Below are 14122 nucleotides of genomic sequence, written 5' to 3'. Positions count from 1 at the left end.
CGGAGAGAACAAACCAGGTGAGACGGAGCTTGGAGCCTCCCCTGAGCTCAGAGAAAGGGGCTGGTGAGAGCCTGTGGCCAGGGACTGTCTGTGGTCAGCCTGGGGTGACCATGGTGCTTGGGATGCTGCAGCCAGCGAACAATGGAGGAGAAGCAGGTTGTATTGCAAAGCCTTGCTCATTTGTGGGGTGGACCTGTCTGTGAGCATACGAAGAGGGCATGTTTGGACCTGACAGAACAGCCCCTCTTGGTTTCCCGATGGTGTGATTCTATTTATGAGATAAAAGGCAGGTTCAGACTCCCCACAATCCTGTCAGCTCTCAGCTGATAACATTTGGTGGGTACTAAAACCTGCTTCTCCAGGAACAGCCCTGCAGCTCCCTGGGTCTGGGAGGAGGAGGAGGGGGGAAGGACAGGAGCTGCTTTAGCTTTGCTTCTTCTCTAGTTGTATAACAGTTATTTCTGTGCTTGGTTGTTGAACGTGATCCTGCCCCTTTTGCAGAAGAGCTGTGGTGGTTCAGGGTCACAGCAGGGTGCGAATGAGAGACGTCCCTTCTCGTCAAACTCAGGGTGAGCACAGCAGCACCTGGGATGGCAGCCTGTCCCTCCAACCACCCCACAAGCTCTGGCACTGGTTTCTGACCCTGCTACCTACATGTTTTTTCCTAGGGGTAGTTAGGAGGTTAATTGGAGCAGGAATGGTGCAGCAGCACACAAATGGCACTGTCTGGGATGGAGAATTGAACACTGGTGTTTGGTGCTCAGTACACAGCACTTCTCCCCACTGCCTAAGACAGTGATGGGGAAGAGATACGTAGAGCAGGGCATGTTTCTCTTGCAACCCTTGTTCCTTTTTGTCCTTGACTTTCCTGTGCACAAAGTTCTGGTGATTGCTGTGCTCAACATCCTTCTTGGGACACCTTTGCCAAGCAAACCCTGCCTCCTGGCAGGGCATAAGTCTGCTGCCTGGCCCTGGCTTGTCCTCACCCGCTAGCTTGGAGGCAGTGCCTGGTGCACTAGGTGCTTTCGGGGCACTGGTCAGGCACTGCTGTTTGTTTTATAGCTGCTGGACCTGAGCAGGACACAGTTGCTGCTTTTTCAGAACCTTTTCTAGGGAGCTCTGACATTACTTGCTTTTGGCTAGTGCAGTCCCTTCCCACCCACCAAGCGATGCCAGTGGGCAGACAGGGCTGCAGAGCCCTGGGGCGGTGATACGTTTGGGCTGAGCACAGGGCAAGGTTTGTCCTGCTGTTGGCTGCCTCCCTGTCAGCGTGTGGCTGGGGGGCTTCTCGCCCCGTCCTGTCCTGGTGGGTGGGTGGATGCCATAGCGCAAGCAGCTCCCCAAGGGCTGTGGGGGTCTGTGGGGAGGGTGGGTTTGCACTGCACTCCCTCTCTTGGGAGGGGAGGTGTGATGCGCTGCCTCTCCGCTCTCTCTCCCTGCCAGCCCACAAGGAAACGTGGCTCAGAGCAGTAGGAATGACAACCCGGCACCTGGCCAACAGGCACAGAGCAGTGACACCGATGTCTACCAGCTGGTAAACCCACCCCCTGCACCTCAGCTCGCAGCTGTGCGGGCAGAAATAGGGACCTCGCCCATGGGGTGGTCCTCTGCTGGTGCTGAGCCCCTCCCCAGCTCCTTTCCCAGCAGTTGCTCCCGTTCCTGCTGTGACCCTAAAGCCTTCTCGCTTGGCTCCATGTCCTTGGAAGGGTTTGAATGAGTGAAAGCATCTGGAAGTACATCAGCTATGAGGGTGCTAGTCTTGAGCTCAGGCTGGATGCCTGCCCCACACGTAGCCAAAGTGGGGTGATTAGTGCCACCCTCCACATGTTGAGAAGGTGCTGAGTCAAAGGCTGTAGCTGGAGCAGGGCGATGGGGCTGACCAGGGGAGGAGGGCAAGGTGGGCAGGGGGAGAGAATGCTAAAGGGCGAAACACTGAGCAGTAGATGACGACCGTGTATGGAATAATGTGGGAGGAAGAGGGGGTGTCTGCTCTCCCTCCACAAGAAGAAAATGCAGTAGTTTCAACAAAGATAAAGCAGAAGATATGAAACTAAGAGGAGAAAATAAGTTACTGTAAAAAAGGTGACTGAACTGTGGATCTCATTGTCACACGGTATTGTCAAGAGCTAGGATGGTTAAAAAAAAAATGACCTGGTGTTTTAATCCCTCCAGCATTTGTGTACAGTTCTTTAAATAACATTCTGGAAGGGGTAGGCAATGTGTTTCTGTGGGGCTGGAGGGATCTTACTACAAACTGCCCTAACTCTCACTGAAGCTTCTGTCACTGACCACTTTTAGAAAAGGGATATTTGAGCAAAAAAATCCCGGTAGGTGGTTCAGGTACAGCAATTTTGATGCATTCCAGAGCAAGCATTAAGCGTAATAACTCCAGTCTGCTTCAGGTCTTAGTGGTATTTCCTGGTAGCACTGGGGGAGGAGTGGATGCTGATGGGCCTGACTGACAGGTGATTCAGAGAGCAAATCTGCTCCTCTCCTCTTTCCAGGGCCATCCGTGAGTTTTGTCACGGGCACGTCCAGTTCCCTAGAGCCAAAGGACTGGTGGCACTGGCTGCTGGTGGGGTGCCCGCCTGCCCTGAGCTGTAACGCAGGCACGCGGGTCGTACCGCAGGCAGCGATGTCTGGCGTGTAGGAAGGCATCTAGCAGTGAATTGCAAAGGTCAGCGTTGTCTGCTTTCATGTCATTGGTAATTACTCAGGTGAGGGAGGAAGCAGCACATTAATGAAATCAGCAAGTGATGTTTAACTAGCCAGGTGCTATCACAGCACCCCAATGTCGCTGACCCCCCCATGCCACCTGGCATGAAACCTTCCTTCCCTGCGGTGCTTCCCACCCCGTGGTGCTGTTGACCCTGGCAGGGTGAGAAACCATCATCTTGTGCTAACTGGTGCATCTCCAGGTGGGACAGGAGGTGGAATGTCCTCTCCATCCCAGCTGCAGCTTTCCTGCCTTTGCACCATTTGCAGCTTTTGCAACATGTTTTATAGCACCCGGAGAAAGAGATGGGAACCCATTAGTCCCTCCTTCGTCTTGGTCTTTTTTCAACACCTGGAGCCGAGGCATGCAGCCAGGCTGAGGAAGGGGCTGTGTGTGCCTGGGGACAGGCTGTGGTATCTCTGACCTCTGCTGTTTGAGATTTGCTGACTCTGCAAACACCCGCCCCGGCGTGCTTGTAAGGTGGAGATCTAACTGTGAGAGCCTTTTCGGTGTCCCCAATGGCCACTCCTTCTGCTGTGAGTTTGTCCTGGTTGTGGCACATGTGGCTTGTAAGGAAAGCTGTGTCTAAATGTTCCCGTTGTCATGCTCGAGAGGAAACAAGAGGGCAACCTTAATTAGTCATAGCTGCTCATAGATGCTTGTGTCTCTGAACTCCGTGGGTGTCAGACGTTGTGCTGCGTGTCGCACCGCTCTCGGGCAGCTGGAGTCTGTTGTAGAGATTTTTCCTTTAGTTTGGTTGAAGGGTTTCATCTTCTTTCTCAGAGTTCAAATGGCATCAAAGCCCTGCTAAGGAGGACTAGGGACAGGTAGTGGATGTTTTCATCCTGTGGATCCCCAGTGAGAGAAATAAACCTGCCCTGAACCCAGCTGCCGAGGTGGGTCAGATGAGTGGGTCTGTGCCTGGCAGTGGGGCAGGGAGGGCTCTGTACCCGAAAGCTTGGCTGTCCCTTCCAATGAGAAATACTGTCTCTTTTCAAGCCTGGCCTTACTGAAGGTGTGGTGGACATGCTGCGGGGCTGAGGGGCCCCACAGCAAAGCTTGGTTTGTAAGTGCTTGTACGTCACCTAAAGGGAGGGTCTTGCAAGTGAACCAGCACCAAATGTGATTTCTTTCTCTCTTCAGCTGGACTGTGATCGAATCCTACACGGGGTAAAGGGTGGAAGGATTTTCTGCAGCAAATCCTCACAACCAGTCTGTGGCACTGATGGGAAAACATACAAAAATGAATGTGACTTGTGTTCAGCTGCCATGTGAGTAGGCGGAGAGATTTCAGTAATACAGGGCCATCCACCATTCCCGAGTGTCTTTTGCAGCACAGTGTTTGTTTTGATATATCATGACTCACTATCAAGTGTGTCCTTGGTGCCTTGCTGTTAAGCAAACATAGATCAAAATGCCTGAGATTAATCTGATGACAGCTAATTAAGATACACAAGTTTCCAGAGTCCCCTATTCCCTTTCTGCCTGATCATAAGATTGTTTGGGGAGTAATAAATGCCATCATATTGCAAGTAGCATCAAAGTATTAAGGAGTCTCCAGAGGACTGTCGTGCTGATGGCAGAGAGCTGTGGCATTGCACGTGAATAATAAGCGATGTCTTGTCCTCCCTTTGCAGGAAAGCTTCAGACTACATCACGGTAAACTATCGAGGTGAATGCCGAAAGCCTGCCCCTGAAGTGGTAAGCGGCATGCCACGGCGGGGCTGGGGAAACATCAATCTTTTCCTTTCCCCGTGTGAAACTCCCCTGTCGGCACCGCCTCTGCCTGTGGGGCCCTGATCCAGGCAGCCGCAATGGGGAGTGAAAAATGAGAAGTAGTTGGCAGTCGGTCACCAGCTGCCCTGTAGTGCTCTGCAGCAATAGCTGGGGGCAAGACTTTGACCCTGCAGGCAGGTTAACTAACAGGTTAATTGAACATTAAGTTAACTGAACTAATAGGTTAATTAAAGCCATGCTCTTCAGCCACGTGGTGCAGAATGCTCTGGTACAGTTAGAGTCAGCTCAGGGAGTCCTGCAGGTGAGGAGGGCTCGGTTGTACCACAGGCTGGGATGAGAAGGAGGGGTATTGGAGTCCCTGATCTCCTTTTCTTTTTTTTTCCTCCCACCCGTGGTGGGATGTTGCTGAGAGGTGGAGAAAATGGCCGGGCAAAGTACCTCTTGGCTATGTGTGGGATCTCATTTCTTACTCCAAGTGTGTGTTGGGGACCCAGCCTGGCTCCTGCAGCTGTGGCAGGACCATTAGAGCTCCAGGACTGGGATGCTTGTGGTCCAGATACTTAAATACAGGTTCAGACTTGGATTTAATATATAACCTGAGCATGGTCTCCATGTTTTACCTAGGCTGTAAGGGTAGGAGAGTGACATGTGTGGGAAAACATCTGTCATTCCTCCAGGGACTTTGGTGAGGCCAGAAAGAGTAGAACTGCGTCAACCATAAAGGGCTCATTTCCCAAATAACATTCAGAGAGATGGTTGGGAAACAAAAATTATTCATGAAGTGGCATACTTTTGGGAAAGGCCTTGAGCTTTGACATCTTGTGTGATCCCATGTAGCAGATGGGTTAAATATTGCTCATTTGTGCTTTGTCTTTCCACCAGTGGCAGCCTGGCAATCTCTAGCACTTAGATTTGCAGCCAGGGTCTGCGTTCATGTCTCTTGAGTGTGAGGGATGCCCTGTAACACCCAGGGAGGACTGTCTTCTTTATTGGCGTGAACTCTTGAGAAACTGAATATTCATCCCCAGGGAAATGCTGAGATTTGTTCCCACTCTCCAAGTTTGAGAGAATCAAAATATTGAACCAGCCAAACAGAGTTGTTCTGTAAAGTTTTGGATGGGAACTTTGGATTCTGAGTATGAATTTGTTATCAATGTGTTTGTAGGCAATGAAGAGTTTTCCTGCGGGTTAGCCATCATGCCATAGTGTCATGCCGTGCCTTCCTCTGACCAGTGCCAGGATGCCAGCAGATCCCCAAAACATTAAGAAATAAACATTCCAGCTCCTCTTCCTCCCTTCTGTAAAGCAGCAGAGTGCTCTAAATGTTGTTTAAAGTTGGAGAAACTGTAGTGCAGAAAGAAATAATTTTGCCTGTGATCATACTGGAGGCCTTTGTGTCTTGACCTTTAGTGTGATGCAGCCACTGTTGGCTTGTGTATTCTGGGAACGCAGGGAGACCAGGCACTATGCGGGCCTGTTGGTGACTGTGCTCATGCTGCCCAAGACAGACAAGATTGGGTGTACCATGGCAACAGAAAGATAGAGAGGATTCCCGCAAAACTATGCCTGGTCTGGAATTCCTTGCTGTTTTGAGCTTCATCAAGCTGTTACAGCTCTCAAGCCTTTGCAATTAAAGAAATATGCCATTTACTGAAAGTCAGACAGCTTGTAGCTATGTTAAGTATTCCAAGGAGAGATGGATGCAATTAAAAGTGAAAGTGATAAGCTTTTACCCTGGGGCAAAAAATCCAAACATAAATCCCCATGGACAATGATTTATTCTTTATGTATGTTACATCAGCTGAAGAATCAGATTTGAAATTTATGGAAGCCAATTTCCTTAGAAAATCTTTTGAGTCCATCAAAGACTTTCCCTATTTCTCAGTTGGAAACTTATGAACAATGTACAGAGCAATATTATTTTCAGCACTGAAATTCATGGTCACTTGCAGTATAATGAATTCTTCTTTCTACTGAAGATGCAGGCACTTAAGACATGCTACTAAAACCCGGAGGAAACCAGCTCCAGCAGTGCTTTTGGCATCAGAAATGGTTTTAGACAGTTGTGATGTGCAGAATGAAAATGCAAAGGACTCTCTTTAAGCTCTAGAGGAAGATAAGAAATTGTTACCCAAAAAAGTAATATTTCCTCGAGTTATATTTTGAAATTATCCATAGAGGGTTCTGGGTTGCCTGACAAAACGTGTGTTCAAGCCACCTCATCCGCTTGCAGCTCAGTGTCTGCAACCGCTCCTGCCTGCAAAGCTCCTACTGGATTTCCAGATGTTTCTGACAATTCCTCCTGCCTAGTGGTCAGATTGCCTTGAGGAAGGGATATTTGTAGGAAGCGATGGGAACAGCATGGTTTGAGAGAGATCTGACACTAAAGGGTGTATCTGTGCACTGATGTGGTGGAAAACCTTGTTGCAGAGGGAACCTGTCCCACAGGCCTCGGGCTGGCTGGTGTTCGGGCTCCCCACCTTCCCTGGTAGGTCTGTGCCATAACCAGATTCCTTTGATCCTGTGCTGCTTTACTGAGGATGAATGTAGGTCTGGGTCTTGGGTTTAGATATGTTTTCTGGTAAGTTAGCTAGCCACTAGGTCCTGCAATGCTATGTGAATTAAATGTGAGTCTTTACAATACATTTCACTTTTAATGCTGTATATTTTGCAGTTCTTGTTCAAAGGTTTCTCCACAAATCACCTATGTGATAGTCACTAGTCTGCCCACATAGTCAATAGGTCAGGAAAAAAGTGGATATCCAGTTTCTCCTTTTTTTTAATCTGTTTCTTAACAAGCAGACAATTCACAGGTCTGCAGTGGGCAAGTCCCGGTCTTCTACAGTCCTGTTTATTTTGTCATGCTTCTTTTTAAGGTGGCAGGAGGAGAAAGGAGAAGAAGCAAGACCTTTCCCACTACAGGTAGTAGGTGTGGAAAGGACCTAACTTCAGGCTGAAATTAGTCTTGTTTTCCTAGGCTGGCAGTGACCCAACCTGCCTGCCTTGGTGCCAGGCTCTGCTGCAGTTGTTGTGTGTGGCTGCTGAGCTGGCTGGAGGGTCTGTCATGCCAATACTAACGCTCTGCAAGTGTCACACAGCAGTGATCATGCTTGGGAATGGAATTATTTTTTTCTCTCTCTTTCCAGAAGTAATGGAGTTCAGACTGCCACCAAATGCCAGGGATCAGCTGTGACCAAAGGTACAGAGACAGGGGCAGTGATTTCCCCGCTCTCGGCCAGCCTGTCCTCTGGAGGTTGCATTTTGCAGGGGCTGGTGTGTCCAGCCTTGCCCGGGCAGACTGCAGGGCTCTGGCAAAGGGCTCTGCAGCGCGCTTTTCCCTTTCACTCCAGCCAGGGAATGGTGGGGCTGAGCCCGCAAGAATGTGCAAACTTTCTAGTGCCCGCAGTGGTGGGCTCTGCCCATTCTTTTTCCCCTGGCTCTGGTTTTTCAGCCAAGCTGTCTGTCCCTGTGGAGCAGGGAGGATGCTGGAAGAGCAATGTGCTGCTGTCCCCCATTGCAGGGAGACACAGGTGGCTTGGATCCCCTGCAGAGCATGGGAGCATCACAGCTTTGAGTTTTCCTTGTTGTCGTTTCAGGTCCCTTTGTTTTCCCAGACAACAGTAATAAACTGTCTCCCCCTGTCTTCCTAGGGCAAGTAAAGGAAGAGTTGATGTTGCGCATCAGAGGATCTGCCGAGTCTCCAGGACTGCCAGAGCTGCCTTCATCCCCTTCTGCAGCAAACGGGGCCTGTCCTTGCTCAAGTAGGGGGCGAAGGGCTGTGGGGACCCGGTGGTGTCTTCTCAGGTCTGCCCCACACGTGCCGTTGCGGTCTCTGCCATCTCGCTGTGTCTTAGCGTGCTTCTACAATAAAGATAACTCAGCAGCTTCATGTCACTGTTCTTCACTTAGCCTTACGGGAGGGACACACGGGTCCCCACTCCAGTTTTACACTGTGTGCCCCTTACGCAAGCGCAGAGGCCTCTGGGGTGCACCAGGTGCTGTAAATACCCCGCGAAGCTGTTGGACCCAAGGAGGAAGAGTGAGGTCTAGGGTTTTGTGAGGTGAGGGACCAGGGGTCAGGTTCTCTCTGACTTGTTGTAGGGTCTTGGGTCAATCACTTCAGCGCCCTTTCAGCCTTTTCTTCTTGCCTGTAAAACAGATATTAAAAGATACTTACCTACCTCAGAGGGTTGTTTTGAAATTTAATTGGTTTACATTTGGAAACTCACAGAGGAAAATTGATTTTAAGCACACTGGCAGTTTAACTGTTGCAGTTCCCATCTCCTCATCTGAGGCACTGGGAAATCCAGACCATTTTGAGCAGCTGTGGGAAGTAGATATGCCTTGACTGGTCATGTTAGATGGTGTGCTGAGCACTGCCCCACCGAAGCTGGAGTTGGGGCACAGCCGGGAAGCTCTTTGGGATCTGGAGGTGTGAATATGGGCAGCAGCCTTTCTTGCTCTGAGAGGGCAGAAGCACCGATGGGACCCTTGAGGCAGGCCTGGCCAAGCAGAAAGCTCAGTCATCTTGATAGTCCATGGACCACCACCATGTGCTTTTGGGTCACCCTTCTGCCTTGGCCTGAACTTCCTTCCCCAAACAAGGTACTGTGGGCACAAGGGCCCACCCAGTGCCCATCTCAGGAGTGATCTCCTGCAGGGGAGGGGTCTTTCCTTTCAGGGTCCTGGTGCTATGAGGAAGATGGTGAAGTGAGAATTTCCATGGTATTGAATGGTTTAAGCTATTTAAGGAAAAGCATGGTTGTTTTGAGATGTAACTGATTTACAGACAGTTCTAATTCATTTATAGTCTGAAACTATTGTAAGATGAGGCCAGGTCTTTGAGCTAAGGTCTCCCCTGGCTTGTTGGGGGGCAATGCCTCTGAGAATGGGGTGGGATTTGCAAAGCAGGAGACTGTGATGGTGGGTTAACAGAAATCGGCTGGCAGCTTGCACGCACTTCCTGTACTTTTTTATAGCTGTTACTCAAAGCAAATACGTTCTTTATTTGTATAAACTTTATTGCAGGATGTTTCCAGAACACCTTGAGTGAACACACACAGTGTTTGAGTCCATTTTAGTTGTGACCTGATCTGTAAACACTTTCTGTTGCAGATAAGGCTGGAGTGACTTTCTTTCAGATTTTGGCAGGATTTTACCTAATACCAATTAATTTCACTCCCACTAAAGATGTAGGGTTTTTTTTTTTTTTCAGTTAACTTATCAACACCTTTTTTTGTACCGCAGTTAATGAGAATTGATTTTTAAACTCTCAAAATGCTTACGCATGCATCACATTTTATGTCTGCTGATAATAAAATCTGTATTTATTGTCCACAGACTCTGGCATAGGTAGTTATTAATATTTCATATGCTGATTTTTAAAGTTGAACAAATACTATCTTTTAAAAATAAATTATTACTGCCTATTTTGACATGGAAAATCCCCTCACCAAGTACAGTCTTTCAGGGTGAAAGTCACCAGTTTAATCCTGCCTAGCTGTTTTGAGGGATGCAAAATTTGTCTGCCTTTGAGCTGTGATGAAACAAGTAAATTCTTGAACATTATTTATGCAGCCTGAGAATGATGAGTATCAGAGAGTAAAAATGTTCTCTGATGATGTCTGCTCACTGATTCCAGATAAAATCATGTGCAGGGGCATCTACATGATTTCATAAAAGCAGTGCACAATTTGTGGCTTAAAATAAATTCTTGCAAATGAAAATCAGTGCACTTGAAAGCTATTATGATTTGTAGTGATTTCAAGTATTTAGGTTTTGAAATAATCACCGGTAAAACCTGCATTAACCACGCTCCAAAAGCAATGAACTGATGAAGACGGTGCCCTAGTAGCCTCTTCTGTCAGTATTTGAGCGCCTTCTGAATTTCTTCTGCTGCCAGCAGAAATTATCATCCACAAAATCGCAGCTGGTGATAGGGGATCGTTAATCAGATTCCAAACCCATCAGCTGAGCAGACATAGGACAGTGACTTTCTAAAACTGCCTGTGCTGTCATTAACAGCCCTAGCAGAGGTAACAATGCTAACTTCTTTCTGCTCTCAGCAGCCTGCCCAGTCAGTCCTTTCTTGCTTTCAACCCCATTTTGCAGGTTGCTCCAAGGACTCGATGATGATCTCTGTCCTGAGCAGTGCTGCATGCGGCAGAGCTCTGGCAGGACTCGTGCAAAGCATTTGACACTGTCCCACATGACATCCTTGTCTCTAAATAACAGCAATGTGAATTTGGCGGATGGACCTCTTGGTAAGTTCCAGGAATTGGCCAGATGGTCATACTCACAGAATTGTGGTCAACAGCTTGATGTCCAAGCGAAGACCAGTGACAAGTGGTGTTCCTCAGGCTAGTATTCTGACCAGTGATGTTTAACATCTATGGCGACATGGACAGTGGGATTGAGTGCACCCTCAGGAAGTTTGCTGGTGATGCCAAGCTGTGTGGTGTGGTCAACATGCTGGAAGGAAGGGATGCCAACCAGAGGGACCTTGACAGGCTTGAGAGGTAAGGACATGCAAACCTCATGAAGTTCAACGAGGTCCTTCACATGGGCCGGGGCAATCCCATGCACAAATACAGGCCGGGTGGAGAATGGGTTGAGAGCAGCCCTGAGGAGAAGGACTTGGGGGTGTTTGTTGACAAGAAGCTCAACACAACCTGGCAAAATGCACTCACAGTGCAAAAGGCCAACTGTGCCCTGGGCTGCATCCCCAGCAGCGTGGGCACAGGGCGAGGGAGGAGGTTCTGCCCCTCTGCTCTGCTCTGGTGAGACCCCCTCAGGGAGTCCTGCATCCAGCTCTGGAGCCCTCAGCACAGGACAGGTGTGGACCTGTTAGAGCAGCCCAGAGGATGCCACAAAAATGATCAGGTGAATGGAACACCTCTGCTGTGAGGAAAGGCTGAGAGAGCTGGGGCTGTTCAGCGTGGAGAAGAGGGGGCTGCGGGGAGACCTGACTGCAGCCTTCCAGTACCTGAAGGGGTCTGCAAGAGAGCTGGAGAGGGACTTTTGACAAGGGTCTGTAATCATAGGACAAGGGGTAATGGCTTTAAACTGGAAGAGGGTAGACTTAGATTAGATATAAGAAAGAAATTCTTTATCATGAGGGTGATGAGGCCCTGGAATGGGTTGTCCAGAGAAGCTGTGGCTGCCCCCTCCCTGGCAGTGTTCAAGGCTGAGTAGGATGGGGCTTTGAGCAACCTGGTCTAGCGGAAGGTGTCCCTGCCCATGGCAGAGGGATTGGAATGAGATTTAAGGTCCCTCCTAACCCAAACCATTCTATGATTCTCTGAATGCGAGTGATGCCACACATTATTTCTGTGAGGTTCCTGGGGAGAAGGAGGCAAAGGCTAGAGAGGTATATTAGGGATTTGTTACCCTTTCTTTTACATTTGCTCTTGGTTACGCTTTGTGTTGACCCCTAACAGAGTTATGAGGCCAATATGGTCCTCTATGAAACTGGAAAGGTACCAGCACTCTGAGGATTCTTCAGTTTGCTGTGAATTACACTTTATTACGGCTGTCTCTTGCCAATATCCACAAACCCCATGTGGTTCACAGGAGTTTCTGAGGTTTTGCAGAACTCGTATTATGAATTGGCAGCTTTGGTCTCCAGGAGTCTCAGCATGGTTGGGCTTTGACCTAAACTACTCTCTGCAGGGACCTTGAGTCTCTTCCTTTTTTCTTTTTCATAAAAGGTGTCAGGTACTTATGCAATTCTTCAGGACGTGAAAAAGCTGCTCTTGGTGTATAGTGAGGACTGTTGACTCTGGCAGATGCCTCAGCAGACCTTGAACTCACTGTTGTGTTTCTCAATCCTCTGCAGTCTGTCCATTTGCAGCCTGGTAGCTCTGCCCACCACCTTCCCAGCTGCTCTTGCAGCCACCAATGAAGGGAGAGCCCGTACATGGCAGCATGGTGTGCTTTGGCTAGGGGGACCTCTCGCAGTCTGCCACAGTAGACAGTGCCAGAAATCCTGCAGTTTAGGGACATTTGCTTCTTCAAAAACTGAGAGGGTCATGAGGTGGAAAGCTTGATGTTCTTTGTGCAGTGAAGTCCCTCTGGGTCTGCTGCAGAAGTCTCTTTTCTGGCTCTCGCTACATCCCCGTGACACTCAGTCCCACCAAGGAACGGCTCCATATGGGTACCTGGGGGTTTCAGCATCATTTGCCTTGATTATCATAATTTCTTCTCCATGGCCCATCTGCTTTTATCGTGGGGACTAGTGAAAGGGCTTCTCCCTTTCCTCTCTTTAGGGGTCCTGTTTGGCATCTGTTAGCACATCTGTCCTTTCCTGCGAGGGCCTGCCTACTATAGGGAACTCTTCTCCAGACGTTTCCTTGGGATGTCTCTGCTCCAGTCTTCTACAAGGAGCCCTTGTAATGCCCAGCCCTCCCACTGGGACTGCAACACAAGAACTTTCAACTCTTTCCCCTGCAGGAAGGTATGAGCAACTTCACTCACGTTGTTCACTGAGAATAGTAAGATGTAAATGCAGCTACTTGCAAAATAGAAATCCAGATGAGAATTCAGGATTCACCTTGATTTTGAAGGTCCCTAAAGAAACAGTTTAGTGCAAGGTGTAGTAACAACAGGTTTGTGGATGGGAAGCATAGACAATTTCTACTGGTATTTCTGAAAACAGAGGAGTTGCCTTTATTGCCTTCTGGCCTCAAAGGGGTCACTTCCTTTCTTGGCCCATGTCAGTGAAATTCTGCAGAAACGGTGACAGATGATTCACAGCTATGACTAGAGGTGACCTGGAGAGGGAGCAGAAGAAAGGAGCAGAGTGCTCATGTCCAGGGCTGCTCAGCCAGGTGGGCTTTGCAGAGCCTCCCTCCCCCGACATGCCTGATAAAGGGAAATAAACAGGTAGGAATCAACACAGCATGACTGCAAGCGGGGGTTGCACAAACACAAGGATGTAAACACATGGAGATAACCAAAGGTGTTTCTCTTCTGCGGCTCCCTATCCAGCCTGAATGGGACGTGGTGCACCAGAAGGTGCACCAGAAGGTGCAGCAGGTCCTGAAAGGCTTTGTCCTGCTGGACAAACGGCTGGTGGAAAAAGCTCTGCCAAACCACTCTCAATGAAGTCGGCAGCTTGCTTGTTGGGTTGCAGCATAGATCTTCCTTGCACACAAGGCAGGAGCGTGAAGTTGAGCTCTATGCGCCTCAGCTGAGGCCAGGGACAGCAGGCACGTGCTATTGCTGCAGTGGTTTTCTAGATCCCAATTCTTTCTCTAGATCCTTGACAGGTGTTTGCTGTTCTGTCCCTTAAGTCTGTCTCCTATTGCAAACTATTCCCCAGATTTAATAACTTAGTTGGAAGAGAATTGCTTTAATCTTGACAGAACATGCTGAGTCAATCTATTTTAACTGCAGATTTGGTTTGCAAATAATTTCTCCTTTCTGATAAGGTTCAGGTGTCATCTCTGTGGACACTGGCAGGAATTCGCTTGACCATGACAGCTTTTACAGAATCTGGCAATTAAGTTGTCAAGATACATTTTCCTCTGCCAGGAAGCATTAATTGATGATAGTCTTGGCTGCAATAAGCCCTGAGAGATGGATATTGTAATCAGAATGAACAGAGGAACTTGTAGCTGAGGCCTGCATTGGTCCAAAGGTCTGGAGTCTTTGACACTTGGTGGAAGG

Source organism: Opisthocomus hoazin, chromosome 22 (genome assembly GCF_030867145.1).
Source record: "Opisthocomus hoazin isolate bOpiHoa1 chromosome 22, bOpiHoa1.hap1, whole genome shotgun sequence".
In the NCBI taxonomy this organism is placed as follows: domain Eukaryota; kingdom Metazoa; phylum Chordata; class Aves; order Opisthocomiformes; family Opisthocomidae; genus Opisthocomus; species Opisthocomus hoazin.
This window is presented reverse-complemented; position numbering follows the sequence as displayed.